General features: G+C 36.4%; 1 protein-coding gene across 7 annotated transcripts in view; it reads left to right on the forward strand.

The window, feature by feature from the left end:
- LRFN5 (leucine rich repeat and fibronectin type III domain containing 5) overlaps positions 1–17,391 on the forward strand; it is a 295,601-nt gene that overhangs the window by 144,808 nt on the left and 133,402 nt on the right. For 4 of the 7 annotated variants that reach the window (XR_010150930.1, XR_010150929.1, XM_001149289.7 and 1 more), the window contains exon 2: positions 12,621–12,796. The exons of 2 other annotated variants lie outside the window; for them this stretch is intronic. The gene's annotated coding sequence lies outside the window, so the exon portion shown is untranslated. The remainder of the gene's footprint in view (positions 1–12,620; positions 12,797–17,391) is intronic. One more of the 7 variants, XM_054666008.2, reaches the window with a different exon arrangement.

Raw genomic sequence — 17,391 nt, forward strand, 5'->3', positions numbered from 1 at the left:
ATTGGTCTAAAATTCTCTTTTTTGTGTGTGTCTCTGCCAGGCTTTGGTATCAGGATGATGCTGGCCTCATAAAATGAGTTAGGGGGGATTTCCTCTTTTTCTATTGATCAGAATAGTTTCAGAAGGAATGGTACCAGCTCCTCCTTGTACCTCTGGTAGAATTCGGCTGTGAATCCATCTGGTCCTGGACTTTTTTTTTGGTTCAGTAAGCTATTAATTATTGCCTCAATTTCAGAGCTTGTTATTGGTCTATTCAGAGATTCAACTTCTTCCTGGTTTAGTCTTGGGAGGGTTTATGCATCGAGGAATTTATCCATTTCTTCTAGATTTTCTAGTTTATTTGTGTAGAGGTGTTTATAGTATTCTCTGATGGTAGTTTGTATTTCTGTGAGATTGGTGGTGATATCCCCTTTATCATTTTTTATTGTGTCTATTTGATTCTTCTCTCTTTTCTTCTTTATCAGTCTTGCTAGTGGTCTATCAATTTTGTTGATCTTTTCAAAAAACCGGCTCCTGGATTCATTGATTTTTGAAGCGTTTTTTGTGTCTCTATTTCCTTCAGTTCTGCTCTGATCTTAGTTATTTCTTGCCTTCTGCTAGCTGTTGAATATGTTTGCTTTTGCTTCTCTAGTTCTTTTAATTGTGATGTTAGGGTGTCGATTTTAGATCTTTCCTGCTTTCTCTTGTGGGCATTTAGTGCTATAAATTTCCCTCTACACACTGCTTTGAATGTGTCCCAGAGATTCTGGTATGTTGTGTCTTTGTTCTCGTTGGTTTCAAAGTACATCTTTATTTCTGCCTTCATTTCGTTATGTACCCAGTAGTCATTCAGGAGCAGGTTGTTCGTTTCCATGTAGTTGAGCGGTTTTGAGTGAGTTTCTTAATCCTGAGTTCTAGTTTGATTGCACTGTGGTCTGAGAGACAGTTTGTTATAATTTCTGTTCTTTTATATTTGCTGAGGAGAGCTTTACTTCCAACTATGTGGTCAATTTTGGAATCAGTGCAGTGTGGTGCTGAGAAGAATGTATATTGTGTTGATTTGGGGTGGAGAGTTCTGTAGATGTCTGTTAGGTCCGCTTGGTGCAGAGCTGAGTTCAGTTCCTGGATATCCTTGTTAACTTTCTGTCTCATTGATCTGTCTGATGTTGACAGTGGGGTGTTAAAGTCTCCCATTATTATTGTGTGGGAGTCTAAGTCTCTTTGTAGGTCTCTAAGGACTTGCTTTATGAATCTGGGTCCTCCTGTATTAGGTGCCTATATATTTAGGATAGTTAGCTCTTCTTGTTGAATTGATCCCTTTACCATTATGTAATGGCCTTCTTTGTCTCTTTTGATCTTTGTTGGTTTAAAGTCTGTTTTATCAGAAACTAGGATTGCAACCCCTGCCTTTTTTTGTTTTCCATTTGCTTGGTAGATCTTCCTCCATCCCTTTATTTTGAGCCTATGTGTGTCTCTGCACATGAGATGGGTTTTCTGAATACAGCACACTGATGGGCCTTGACTCTTTATCCAATTTGCCAGTCTGTGTCTTTTAATTGGAGCATTTATCCCATTTACCTTTAAGGTTAATATTGTTATGTGTGAATTTGATCCTGTCATTATGATGTTAGCTGGTTGTTTTGCTCGTTAGTTGATGCAGTTTCTTCTTAGCCTCGATGGTCTTTACAATTTGGCATGATTTTGCAGTGGCTGGTACCGGATGTTCCTTTCCACGTCTAGTGCTTCCTTCGGGAGCCCTTTTAGGGCAGGCCTGGTGGTGAGAAAATCTCTCAGCATTTGCTTGTCTGTAAAGTATTTTATTTCTCCTTCACTTATGAAGCTTAGTTTGGCTGGATATGGAATTCTGGGTTGAAAATTCTTTTCTTTAAAAACGTTGAATATTGGCCCCCACTCTCTTCTGGCTTGTAGAGTATCTGCTGAGAGATCAGCTGTTAGTCTGATTGGCTTCCCTTTGTGAGTAAGCCGACCTTTCTCTCTGGCTGCCCTTAACATTTTTTCCTTCATTTCAACTTCAGTGAATCTGACAATTATGTGTCTTGGAGTTGCTCTTCTCGAGGAGTATCTTTGTGGCATTCTCTGTATTTACTGAATTTGAATGTTGGTCTGCCTTGCTAGATTGGGGAAGTTCTCCTGGATAATATCCTGCAGAGGTTTTCCAACTTGGTTCCATTCTCCCCGTCATTTTTAGGTACACCATTCAGATGTACATTTGGCCTTTTCACATAGTCCCATATTTCTTGGAGGCTTTATTCGTTTCTTTTTTATTCTTTTTTCTCTAAACTTCTCTTCTCACTTCATTTCATCTTCCATCACTGATACCCTTTCTTCCAGTTGATCGAATCGGCTACTGAGGCTTGTGCATTGGTCCCGTAGTTCTCGTGCCATGGTTTTCATCTCCATCACGTCCTTTAAGGACTTCTCTGCATTGGTTATTCTAGTTAGCCATTCGTCTAATTTTTTTTCAAGGTTTTTCACTTCTTTGCCATGGGTTCGAACTTCCTCCTTTAGCTCAGAGTAGTTTGATCGTCTGAAGCCTTCTTCTTTCAACTCGTCAAAATCATTCTCCGTCCAGCTTTGTTCCATTGCTGGTGAGGAGCTGCATTCCCTTGGAGGAGGAGAGGTGCTCTGATTTTTAGAGTTTCCAGTTTTTCTGCTCTGTTTTTTCCGCATCTTTGTGGTTTTATCTACCTTTGGTCTTTGATGATGGTGATGTACAGATGGGGTTTTGGTGTGGGTGTCCTTTCTGTTTATTAGCTTTCCTTCTAACAGTCAGGATCCCCAGCTGCAAGTCTGTTGGAGTTTGCTGGAGGTCCACTCCAGACCCTGTTTGCCTGGGTATCAGCAGCAGAGGCTGCAGAACAGAGGATATTGGTGAACAGCAAATGTTGCTGCCTGATCGTTCCTCTGGAAGTTTTATCTCAGAGGAGTACCCGGCCTTGTGAGGTGTCAGTCTGCCCCTACTAGGGGGTGCCTCCCAGTTAGGCTACTCGGGGGTCAGGAACCCACTTGAGGAGGCAGTCTGTCTGTTCTCAGATCTCCAGCTGCGTGCTGGGAGAACCACTACTCTCTTCAAAGCTGTCAGACAGGGACATTTAAGTCTACAGAGATTTCTGCTGCCTTTTGTTTGGCTATGCCCTGCCCCCAGAGGTGAAGTCTACAGAGGCAGGCAGGCCTCCTTGAACTGTGGTGGGCTTCACCCAGTTCAATCTTCCTGGCCGTTTTGTTTACCTACTCAAGCCTCAGCAGTGGTGGGCGCCCCTCCCCCAGCCTCGCTGCCGCCTTGCAGTTTGATCTCAGACTGCTGTGCTAGCAATGAGTGAGGCTCCGTGGGCGTAGGACCCTCCGAGCCAGGCGTGGGATATAATCTTCTGGTGTGCCATTTGCTAAGACCATTGGAAAAGCACAGTATTAGGGTGGGAGTGACCCAATTTTCCAGGTGCCATCTGCCACCCCTTTCTTTGACTAGGAAAGGGAATTCCCTGACCCCTTGCGCTTGCCAGGTGAGGCGATGCCTTGCCCTGCTTTGGCTCATGCTCGGTGCGCTGCACCCACTGTACTGCACCCACTGTCTGACACTCCCCAGTGAGATGAACCTGGTACCTCAGTTGGAAATGCAGAAATCACCAGTCTTCTGCGTGGCTCACACTGGGAGCTGTAGACTGGAGCTATTCCTATTCGGCCGTCTTGGCTCCACCAGAATGTCATTTTTGGTACCCATATAGAGTGAGCTATCAGAAATCAATTCACTCACTTTTTCCATGGTGGCTCATACTAATATGGGACTATCCTAATAGTATATTCTTAATGTAAAAGTAGAGCCCCCATGCAACTCTTATCCTTCTTTTCAAATTATGCTTTCAAATGGCCTATGAAGGTGTCTTCTCTTTATCGTATCTCTTTCTCAAGCTAAAATTTCCAAGGTTTTTCCAACCACTTTTTAGTTGCAGTGCTTGCCAGATTTCCTTGAGTTTTTGTCTCTTGGCATGTTTCACCAAGTTCATAATGAGACACATTGTTTTCCAGATGTGGCTTGATAAGGATGACATATTTCAATATGACTATTAAACTTGTTCTTCTGGATATATCTTTTCTATTAATGAATGCTGAGATTGCAGTCCTGAAACTATTGACCATTAAGGATCATAGAGACAATTAATCCCTTATGTGTATTTCATATAAACTACTTTCAAAGAAGTAACCCTTGCCTGTACTTTAATAGTTAAGTTTCTAAATCTAAGGCTCTTTACTTTGGCTTTACTATATTTCATTTTGACAGTCTTGGCCCATTCATTAAACCTATGGAGACATTTTTATATCCCAGTTTTGTGTCAGTCACAGATTCACAGATTTAACAAGTATAATTTCTTATGTCCTTTCTTAGGTCAATGTTAAAATGCTGAACAAGAAAAGACCAAGGACAGCAGGGTTACAGTCTAATAAAATAACGTCTCTGAAAATGCTTTGCAAACATTATTTTGTATTCATCTTTAGTTCTTCATTCTTCCTCTGTCTTTTATACATGATGGTTTATAAGCTGACCTTATGGAAAATTTGTCCCGTACAGCCTTCATAGTTTAACTTTGTTTCCAATGACCTCTCTATCGAAATAATTTCTAGTTGCATCATTTAATTTTCCTTTTTAAAATATTCTCTTCTTTTTGAGTCATCTTTTCTTTTGGAAACTTTCTCCTCAAGAGATGACTTCTTTGAATGTTTTTTACTATGTGATTTTTCCTCATTTGCAGTTAAAAATGTAATTTGTTGCATGTAGGTGAAGGTGCTAGATGCTGCAGGGCATACAATTATTCATATTATATTCCTGGACCTCAAAGAGCTTACAGGCCAATAAGAGTTCTAAGACACGTGGTACATCACATGATGTACCATTAGGATGGTACATTTTAAAGTGTAATACCTCTCACATCAAAACTCTTAGTTCTTCCCGGTCATTGTAATGTGTTTTTAAGTCCTCCTTCCAAAAAAGGTGCTTCTCGTGCTTGTAGATATTTCTCACACCCATATTGCTTTTCAGAATATTTGCAGTTCTTCGAAACTCCCATACTCCATGTGGTGCTTAGTTTTTCTGAGTTTATTTCAAAATCTCTCTTAACTATCTATGAATCAAATTTTCAGTTGCTTAATAGTTTCCCAGGACTTACAGTTTCATGTTCAACCCACTCACTTTAATATATATGTTCCAGTATTTTTACAGTGACCATTATAAAGTATATTCTCTCTCTCTCTACACACACACACACACACACACACACACACACACACACACACACACATAGAGAGCACCAGAAAACAGCATTTTATTTTATTTTATTGGCTAATAAAGGGAAATGCAATTAGACAAGCACAGGTAAAGACTCTGATTAACACCAGTCCAGGAGTGCACTTAGTAGTTGGTCATTTTACCATATTACATACCTGGTACAAAATGTAATCTCTGTGCTTTACTATAATGCCATTGATGTGGTCTTGTACCCAAAGCAAACAGCAATTCAGAGCTTTTCATTGACTGATAGATTTATATTTTTTCTAGTTTTCTGTGAGACACGCTGTATTTCAAATGTGGTTTAATAAGGACAAATAATTCACTGTGACAATTAAGCATGTTTTTATAGATATTCATTTTCTAGTAAAGTGCTAAGATTGCAGTCCTGAAACTGTTCACACTTAAGTCCGCCCTAAGGCAGATGATGCGCTATTATGTAAATTTTCATGCAGTCGTGGAAATAACACAGAGGGATTCCCACACATCTTATACCTGGTTTCTTCTAGTGGTTACATCTTGCATAACTGTAGTACAATATCACAATCAAGAAACTGTCATTCATACAACCCACTGACCTTATCAGATTTTTATCAATTTTATATATATTTGTATTTGCTTCCTTTTAGTTTTCTAAATTTTATCACATATGTAGGTATACATGAACACAGTAAAAATACGGAAAAGTTCAGTTAACATGATACATTCTGCTACACATGTATAGCCACAAATAATTCTCTCCCTCATCCATAAATAAATAAATAAACATTTATTTCTTAATATTCAGACATAGGGTCTTACTATGTTGCATAGGCTGGGCTTGTTCTACTGGGCTCAAGCAGTCTTCCCACCTCAGTCTTCCAAAGCAGCTGTGATTACAGGCATGTGTCACTGTGCCTTGCTTCTATTATATCTAATTTTAAAAGAATAATGTACTCATGTATTACTTGTATTATGAATATTAATAAACAAACAGAACTTGCACTTTCTCATTTGCACATTAAAAAATTGATCTGGCTTCTACAAATTTACACATGAATCAGAACGCTAAAGAGAGGACATAATGTAATATAAATGTTTTGAAATTCTACTGAATTGGGTTTTTAAAAATTTGTATGTTTATAAAATGTGCAGTATTATGGTTTCTTTATGAAATAATTTCTGATGTAACATGCAAAGGAGGAATAAATGAAGGATGAGAGAGGGGGGGAGGAAGGAAAGAAGGGAATCAGGGAGGGATAGAGAGAAGAAAGAGGAAACAGGGAGGGAAGGGACACAGAAGAGGGGAGAAAAAGAGGGAAGGTGAAAACTGGTAGATATAAAGGATCTAAATAAGGGGATTATATTATAGAACAAAATGGTTAGGGATTAGATGGAGATAAACCCTCCATGAACACACTAACACGGAGATTTGCTATTATCCAATAATCAGCTAAAATGATGTTCACAGTAAGCCCCAATGTCCATTTGGACTAATAAAGATTTGCCACCTCCTCCTGACATGAACCTAAATTGGGCCCCTGATGGAAGTAGTGGAAAGAGGTCAAAAATCAGGTCAAAAAACTTGAAATAGATAAGATATTGATTTATATAAAACATTTTTTTTCAGGTTATGGTACTTGGGTACATGTGCATACACAGTTGTGTGCATGTATGTAATATATCCAATAACATTCACAGTGACACTCTGATGTAGGTATTATAGCCATTTAAATACTAATGGACAAAAGGTTTAAGTATAAGTTGTTGAGTTACTGAAGGGAAAAAGGGAGAGGGAGGGAGGCAGGAGAAAGAGAGGAAGGAAGGAAAGGAGAGAGGGAGGGAGGGAAGAAATGGGGGATACAGGAAAAAAGAAAGAAGGGAGATGGGAAGAAAGAAGAAAATACCGTATGTAGATAAAAAATGATAATTATTCTATTGATAGGCACAAACTGATATTCTGTTTTAATTGAAAAAGATCATTACCAAAGAGATAAACTGACATACATATTAGTGTGACCATACTATCTGTCTGCTGACTTTTGCCAGACCACTAAGAGCAACAAGAATGTTGTATTTTGTTTTTCCCTATGGTCCAAAGAACAGTGTAGGCCTGACATTTACATTGTCAGAGCACAACATGAGCTAGCAAATGAAGTCAAAGGACTACTCTCTCATTTAACCAAGGGATGAAGATGTGCCAAAGTTGTCTTCAGGGAAAAAAAGTTTATAGCACTTTGAATTTCTGATATATATCAAGAAAAATTTTAGCAGAGTAAATTTAAATTGTGAAGTCATTATTTGAAGTATTTTTGTTATTATTTTGGATTATTTTGATTCTATCATTTGACAAAATATTGTTGTGCAAGTAAAAGTACTTTGATAGCTCTGGGATCTTCATCTGGGCCTGGTTTTACATTTCTTTTGTTTATTTTTTGTACAGGAATTTTACAACCACTATCTACTAATCAGAAATTTTGTAATTAAATTTAAATTATAATAATACATTTTGGTTTTCACTGAATCCATTATTAATTTAGCATCTCTTTTTTGTATGTGGTGAGAATATTTTATGTTAAACTATTACTATGAAACATAGTGAATGAGTCATTTCTTTAAAAACAATGAAAAGCAAGCACAACCTCTACCCACCGTCTGTCTTCACACCCTGAAAAAAAAAAAAAAACCTTCACCTGAGTTCTAGCTTACTGAAATACAGTATCCCTTAATGTTATTTTCTGTTAGTTGTTAACAAGATATTACAAATGCAGTAATAAAATTTTTAGGTCAGCAAGATTTATGCTTTATTTAACTGCTGAACTCTTGCTATTAGAGGAAAGGAATGATTAGTTGTTCTCATTTCCAACGTGACATTTACATTAAGCAATAAATGCTCTAGTAGTATATTAATTTATTTGTCATATGATCTTGGATGTGTGTAATAATTTGTAAAAGTTTTCCTATAGCCAAGGATATGGTGCTACATTTTTTCCAATAACAAATGCATTTTCATATTCAATCATTGCCTCTAATTTACTTTTAAAGTAGGTTTAGCAGTATTAATGGTGAGGCAAGCATGTTTTAATAATAGTGTTTATATGAATTTCTGAATAATTATGCTTTAACAAACTCATTAATATGGAGTGATTTTCAATTTTTTGCTTGTGTCCCAAATTATTTTTCAAGTCATTTGTTTTAATAAAATAGCATTTCCTATCTTATAACCTCAGTTTTGGAGTAATCCCCCAAAAGATAATGGCTATTTTATCTCAATATATTATTACATAATTATAAATAAGTAATTGAATGAACTGTAGTAAAACCATATGATTCAATTATTTATATATTTTAAAACAGCTGGTTTTTGCATCATGTAGGCCAAAACATCTGGCTGTTTATTTTTTAATCATTTTTAACACAAAGTAAATATAGCTAAAAACAAAGTTAGAACAACTCATTCTTTATTTTGTACTATTAGAAATTCTAGGGAGAAATGATTGGTAATGATACCATTTGATGGATTCATAATTTTTCAAATGTTATGAATGTTTAAAATGAAGGGAATATGTGAGATAATATTCTGGTGTCTTCAAGTATTTCAAGGGCTTTCAATGGGTCAAAACTTAGGGCAGGTTTAGGAAGAATTTTCTAAGGGTAACAAAACTGTTGCAATGCCTATAATGTATAAGGTTTTATGATGAGTACTTTCACATACATTGTATCTTGAAATAATTACAACTTTTTGTAACTGTTTTCATTTTGAAAGAGAAAAATGGTCACAGTTGTGATTTCAGCCTTGGTCTAGAAGACTTTAAAGTCCTACCTTTGTTGATTTTAAGGCTCTTACCAATGCATATGTTCAGGCAATTGATGAACACTTAGTAAAGATATCCTAGAGGATAAGAAAGTATCACTGGGTGCTGGAGGAGGTAATGATTCTCACTTTTAAATACATATTTTCTAATAACTTCTAGAGCTTTGCCCATTTTTTCTAAGTTCTTTCTGAGTTTAGTATTGGCACCTTATGTGGTTTGGCTTTGTCCTCACCCAAATCTCATCTTGAATTGTAGCTTCAGTAATGCCCATGTGTCGTATCGTGGGAGGGACATGGTGGGAAGGAATTGAATCATGGGTGCAGGTCTTTACAAAGCTGTTCTGTTGATAGTGAATAAGTCTCATAAGATCTAATGATTTTATAAAGGGGAGTTCCCCCACATATGCTCTCTTGCCTGCCGCCATGTAAGATGTCCCTTTGCTCTTCCTTCATCCTCTGACATGATTGTGAGGCCTCCCCAGCCATGTGGAACTGTGAGTCCATTAAATGTTTTTCCTTTATAAATTACCCAGTCTCAGTTATGTCTTTATTAGCAGCATGAGAACAGACTAATATGGCATCCACAATAATTGTTAGAGGGAGAACTATATTTCTTGGAAATACATGTACATAAACAATAACAGTTGCTGAATTTTCTAAGACTATGCTAAGAATGTAACAACTTGGAACTAAGAAATTGACCATAATTTTTTATAGGATGTTCCATTTCAACATAATATCAAGAAAAAAAACTTTGTATGATAACACTAGAAAATGTAGTATTGGAATCTCAAATCTGAACTTTCCCTCTTTGGTCATTGCATTGACCAAAATATATGGACTAAAAAAATAACACCTTACTTTAATATAGAATCCTTATTGATTTTCTGAAAATTTCACTTACATTATGAGATATAAGACATTTCATAGAGTGAGATAGCCCTAGGTGAGAGTCCTCACTTTGCTATTTACCTATATGACCTTGCCCAACGTTAGTTGACCTTTCTCTGTCCTTGCATTTTTGTAGCACTAAAATAGAAATATATATTTACCTCATTCGATTCTTAAGAGAATTTTTTTAAGTTAACACATGTTTTATGGTAGGTGGCACATAGTAAATCTTAATAAAAGGTATTATTACAAAAAAGGAAATGCTGTTCTCATTAGTAATGTGACCATATAGACAATAAATTTTCTCTGGGAAATTATAATTTAGGTAGGAATTTCAGTTGTTACTGTGCTTTTCGTGCTAAAATAAAGACATAGACCTACTGTTGGTCAACAGTATGTTTTAGGGGGAGTTAGGATGATATTTTGAGGCCTTTATATTTTGCTACCATAATGAAATATGGTAGCAAATGTAATTGCTACATTTGCTAGAAATGGTAGAAAATGTAATTACAGAATTCAGATTTATTTTTTATACTGCATCTCTACTACAAAGAAAGAAACATGATCAGAGCTGCACGGACAATGAGGTGTTTTAACCTAAACAGTTTATTTAGCAATATATTGTGTCTGTATTTACTAACATGTGTGCAGAATACATATATATGATTATATATGCAGAATACATATATATTCATATAAATATTATTTTTATAACAACAAAATCCCAGAAACGTGTACTTTTTCAGTTAAGATACTTTACCAGCTAAGATTATGCTTATGGTAGATGTGCACTGTTAGAATGGATGGATTCATGCTAGAAGACAGAAATGGAATGTTTTTCAAGACGTTAAAGAAACAGGGCACAGGCCGGGCGCGGTGGCTCACGCCTGTAATCCCAGCACTTTGGGAGGCCGAGACGGGCGGATCACGAGGTCAGGAAATCGAGACCATCCTGGCTAACACAGTGAAACCCCGTCTCTACTAAAAGTACAAAAAAATTAGCCGGGCGTAGTGGCGGGCGCCTGTATTCCCAGCTACTCGGGAGGCTGAGGCAGGAGAATGGCGTGAACCCGGGAGGCGGAGCTTGCAGTGAGCCGAGATCGTGCCACTGCACTCCAGCCTGGGCGACAGAGCGAGACTCCGTCTCAAAAAAAAAAAGGAGAAAAAAAAAAAAAAAACAGGGCACAACAGAGCAAAGTATTCTGATATATGTACAAAAATTTACACACGCACACACATACATACACACACAAACTATTTCTGAAAGAATGTTCTAAAATGTGAAATTGGTTTTCTCCGAGGAGGATATCTTACTTTGGAGGGAGATGTACTATTGGGTTTCTGATTTTTTTGTCATGCATATATGAATGTGAAAGTTAGCTTAAAATATATTCATGGAAGGAAATAAATGAAAAGGCAAACAATTGCTGTATCAACATGGTTGTCAAATGATTGATTTATATTCATATTGGTGTATGTGGTATGTCCTAGTTATTCTAAAATGCTATAGTAAACATAAATTTCAAAAAGATACAGCATTGATTGACAGATTCGGATAAATAATTGAAATATGTAAGCTATAATTTACTTTTATTTAATTGTACAATTAATCTGTGCCTTGATTTTTAGTATTTCTGACCATATTAGTATTAAATTAAGCAATAGCTTAATTTTCCTTTTTAAATAAATTCCTAATTATTGAGTATCTTAAGACAATATAATCACTTCTTTAAATTTTGACTCTATAAGATCATTCATATATCTTTACAAGTGGAGGCAGCAGAAATAATAAGCTAAACTCAAGTTGCTGTTTCATCTTAGGTCTGTTTTTTATTATTATGGTTCGGAATTTCATTATTTCTCACTTTCGCTTCTTCAGACAAAATAAGTTATAGTTAAAGTAAAATTACAATGCTTTTATTAATTTCAAGAACGTTTTAAAAATTCAGCCTATTTCTGCATTACAAATATCAGTGATTGAATATCAATTGGTACTATTACATAGTAATCTTATAGGAAAGAAAGTTAAGCATTGTGTTTTATAGAGCCAAGTTAGCTATTCTTTAGAGTGACATGAAAACCTCAAAAAGAGGTAGAAATCAGTAATCTTCTGACATAAAGTTAAAAAATAAATGGCATGCCTATGTATTTCTTTCATAGACATATAGGTTGCAATAGTCAGATTTTCTCTGTTGAAAAATATACGGGAAAAACAACATAAGACTATTAGTTTAATCAGGATAAGGGTTTTTCAGGTTCATTCACTGCCATATCCTAACTGTCATATGACTCGTAAGTAGTAGGTGATGCTTAAATATATGTTAACTTATTCAGTGTTTTAACATTAGACTGCAAGTTGAATTAATTTAAATATGATGAAATCGAACTATACAGCTTAAGATTATTTAAATTATCCTCAGTTTTGATAAGAAAACTTATTTCAAAAAGGAAAGGAGAATGCTAATATATTTATTGAAATCACAGTATGTTGCACATTCCATTGGAAAGCTTTATTATGCAAATATATTTAAATCATATTGCATGATACTCCTGCTGTAGTTTGAGATTGATCACCCAGTTAACAGCCACTATATTTTTCAAGGATACTTTATAAGCATTTTTTGATACACTCTTTTTTTGTGCTTGCCTCCTTTGAAGAATCCCTGTAACCATTCATCCAGGTGTTGAGAAGATATGTAGCAGCCGAGCACCCATCTTTTGACACCGTCCTCTGAAATCAGCTTTGGAGATGCTTTCACTCTGTCCGTCTTCTGCAGCAGCCAGGCAGAGTGCCGACTCCTTCACAGCCGTGAGGAACTCTTCAGGCTCCAGAAGTAAGTTGATTGCATTCAGTTCAATCATTGTCAGTGGGTTTAAAACACTTAAGGGAGGAAAACTAAAAATCTTGCTAACTTTCATACAAATTAAACCTAGTATTATTCATCACTGATTATCTTGTTTTTTGTTGTTGTTGTTGTTTTTGAGTCATATTTTTTGGAGATTCAATGTCTACCACTTTTTGTGTTGATAACCTCTATCCTTATGGAATTTTCTGATTTTTTTTTTTAGGATTTGTGTTTCACATGCATTATCATAATTTATACTTACAACCCTAAGGCCTGGACAAGGAATAGATTAAAATAACAATGTTTGCAAATGAATAAAAACGTTCAAAATGACCAAATATTTTATCAAATTTGCTTGGCTAATAAACTATGAAAATGGAATACAATTTCTTGTTTTCTAAATTTAAAAAAAATAAGTGTTGTTTCCATGGCTTTGATGTCCAGTGCTATATAGAGGGTAATGAACTGGTGCTAGAAAGAGCACTTTTCCTGATTGGTTGGTTTATTGAATGATACGTTATCTGGGTCATTCAAGGAGAGTTTATGCCAGCCTTTAAATGTGCATACTAGAAAAACAAAAGAAAATGAAAATCATATATAGGAAAATGAATTGAAATCAGGGGACATGAAGATCTGTAAAATGCATAACACAATGTACTGCATACCACCACAAAACAAATTCCCAGCCATAAATTTATGTATGGGCTTTCTAACTTCTAGGGAAATCAGGTAAATGTATTAGTTAAAAGATTATTTATGGTCATAGGATTTGAAAATAAAGACAACGTCTCAGGAAAAGTTCGGACTTTCCTGGTTCATACTTATGAGCCTGTTGTTTTGCCATGTTTCTAGTTTAACTTCATGTTTGAGGCATTTTTTTTTCTTCTCCTAAATACTTGATGTAAGCATTTCTTGTTGCTCTTGGGGATATATTTACATCGCAATGTCACTGCACAGAAAATTGATTGTAGGTGCAGTTTTATATAGAACAAAAGTTTGATATAGCTGAAATTGTCAGTGATTGGATGCTTGGCAGTTAAAATTTTCTTGAAGTGAACAGGTAAGAGATACTTAATGAACCCACTTTTATTTTGCAACATATTACATGTCAATATGCAATAGAAATGCATATGTTATTAGAAGAACAGAAAAACTGTAGTTAAGAATTTATATCTGAATCATGATGTATCTAATTATATAACATTTAAAATAGGCAGCCAGTATGTTGTTGCTAGTATGCTCAAGGTGGTGTAGAAGGACTACTTTTAAGACATATACAAAAATAATATATCTAGATTATATTGAGGTTAATTGATTATAACTGTGATGATGGTGTAAAATGATGAGTCTGAGTATGCAGATTGATTCATTCCAAACATGATTTTAGTGTAGGTTTCTTCTTCCTATATTTTGTTACCTGGTACTGCTTTTGTACATAATTTATTCATTTATTTTAGGAATTGCTTTTGTTGCTTTGCTTCTTTAGATTTCCATTAAATGAAACAACATGAGAAATGCATTCTAAATTTTCTGTGTTTTTCATGTTCTTAAGGAGACAGAGGACACTGTCCAAGCCTGAGGTGACTGTGAAAATGTAAAAATAGTGTGTTTCTTTATGGCAATCCCACAAGAAACTCCAGAGATTTTATCTGCCCAATCCGTTAATTAATAATTTTTTGTATGTTGTTTTCCACTGGCAAGACTTTTTCTAGATAAAAGCATTTACTTTACAAAAGCTGTTAGCAAAGGAACTGTGTTTACTGATAGATTCTCCAGTGTAAATCACAAAACGAAGTAAATTCAAACACATTTTCATTTACTAATTGCTAAAATCAAGGCCAAAAGATTTTCTTAATTAACCTGGAAATAAAAGGCTAACCAGAAATAATTTATATGTTGAAAAAGACTCTTCCAAGTTAATGCTTGATTCGGTTTTTTAAATTAGCAGTCCATTAGTGTGTAGAAGTAGTACCTCATGTTCTCTATTTTTTCTTTGGAGTAACATTAGGTTAAAGTCTTGCGTGAAATTAATCACTCTGAAAAAAAAAAAAAACAGAAAGTAAACACGTTCCTAATTAGGTTTGTCCAACTTCAAATAGCTCATTGAAAATTCATAGGACATCCATTAAAATCCCTTTAAAAATTAATGGAATACCAGAAACTTTCTTAGAGTGAAACAGTGAATGGAGTAGTAGTAGCAGAATAATGATGCAATGGAATATCCACTTGTGATTAAGGAGGACAGCTGAGGTGGTAACAGTTGCTATTATGATTATTTTTCTCACTCTGGCATTTCCAATTAGCCTTGGACAGTAGAAGACTACTTTTGTCTGTTTCTCTATTCGTTCTCACTTGACAAAAGTATTGATGAAATTAAACAGTGCTTAATGTCTTAACAGCAAATGTGCCTGTAGGTACATGCTTTTGAAAATACATACCTATGTATGTGTGTGTATTTATGTGCATGTATGTGTATGTATATATTTACATATGTGTGTATATATGTATATATGTGTATGTATATGTAAAGATAATTTATTGTACACACAATGACGATAATTATTTTACAAAGCTAATATTCCTTTTAACTATTAAGGTATCCTTAATGACATTAAATATATAATATTTAAGTGGTGCTTTATTTTTCTGAAATCAACTCCCTTATATTTAAAGTGTGTAAATTATCACCTTTTATGACATTATTTGAAAGTGGCTTAACTAGCTATCATAATAATTGTCAACATATTATCATTTGACAATTTGTAGTATTCTTTACTAAACATTAATTTATTTGCCATGTATACCATTTCTATGAGTCCAGTTTTCATTTGTCTATTTCTTCAACCATGTGTTAGTCCATTTTTGCATCACTATAAGGAAATACCCAAGGCTGGGTAATTTAGAAGGAAAAGAGATTTAACTGGCTCTTGGTTCTGCTGGCTGTACAGGAAGTGTGGTGGTGAGCCCCTCAGGAAGGTAATCATTATGACAGAAGGCAAAGGGGGAGCAGGCACATGACATGGAGAGAGTGGGAGCAGGAGAGAAAGTGGGGAGGTGCTTCACTCTTTTTAACAACCGGATCTCACATGAACTAACTGACCAGGAATTTACTCATCACCAAGGAGCCATTCATGAGGTATTTATCCCCATGATCTAATATGTCTCACTAGGCCCCACCTCCCACATTGGTGATTACATTGTAATAAGAGATTTGGAGGGGATAATCATCCAAACCTTGTCACACCATCCCTGGCCTCCCAAATCACATGTTCTTTTCAGATTGCAAAATACAATCATCACTTGCCAATAGGCCCCAAGAGTTTTTAATCATTCCAACATTAAGTCTAAAGTCCTGTCTCATCCTTCCACCTATGAGCCTGTAAAATCAAAATGAGTTATTTGGTCCCAAAATACAATGATGCTACTGGCATTGGGTAAGCATTACCATTCCAAAAGGGAGAAATTGGCAAAAAGCAAGGGGTAATAGACCCTGTACAACTCTGAAACCCAGCAGGGCAGGCATTAAATCTTAAAGCTCCAACACAATCCTCGACTTCATGTTCCACAGCATGTTGTGAAGGATGGGCCCCCAAGGACTTGGGTAGCCCTGTGCCTGTGGCTTTGCAGGACACAGTACACATAGCTGCTCTCACAGGTTGCAGTTGTATGCTTGTGGCTTTTCTGGGCAGAGGGTTCAAGCTGCCAGTGAATCTACCACTCTGGGTTCTGGAGGACAATGGTTTCCTTCCCACAGCTCCACTAGGCAGTGTCCTGGTGGAGACTCTGTATGGGGGCTCCAACTCCATACTTTCCCTCAGCATTGCCCTGGTAGAGTTTCTCTGTGAGGAGCTCCACTCTTGTGGCAAGCTTCTGCTTGGGCACCCAGGCTTTCCTATATATCCTCTGAAATCTAGGTGGTAGCCACCAAGCCCCCTTCACGCTTGCAGATTTAACACCATGTGGAAACCACCAAGGCTTAAGGCTTGTGCCTTCTGGAGCTGTGGTTTGAGCTGCACTTGGGCCCCTTTGAGCCATTACATAGCTGGAGCAGCAAGTATATGGGGAGCAATATCTCAAGGCTGCTCAGGGCAGTGGGGCCCTAGGCCTGGCCCCTGAAACCATTCTATTCTCCTGGGCCTCTGGCCCTGGATCTCCTCGCCCAGAGGCCCAGGAGAATAGAATGGTTTCTGGGAGCAGGCCCAGTCTTGAAGATCTCTGAAATTCCTTCAAGGCATTTTTCCCATTGTCTGGGATATTAGCTCATGGCGTCCTTCTGGTCACGCATGCCTCTCTAGCACATGGTTGCTCCATCGGTTCTTTATATTCTTTCTCTGTCACTTGGCCAGTTTGCAAATTTTCCAAAGTTTTATCCTCTGTTTCCCTTTAAATATAAGTTTCAACTGTAGATCATTTATTTGCTCCTGTGTATAATTTAGGCTGTTAGAAGGAGCCATGTCACTTCTTGAACATTTTGCTGCTTAGAATTTTTTTCTGCCAGATACCCTAAGTCATCACTCTTAATTATCAACTTTCACAGATCCCTAGGACCTGGATGCAGTACAGCCGAGTTATTTGCTAGGGTG

The sequence above is a fragment of the Pan troglodytes genome, chromosome 15 (assembly GCF_028858775.2).
Source record: "Pan troglodytes isolate AG18354 chromosome 15, NHGRI_mPanTro3-v2.0_pri, whole genome shotgun sequence".
NCBI lineage: Eukaryota > Metazoa > Chordata > Mammalia > Primates > Hominidae > Pan > Pan troglodytes.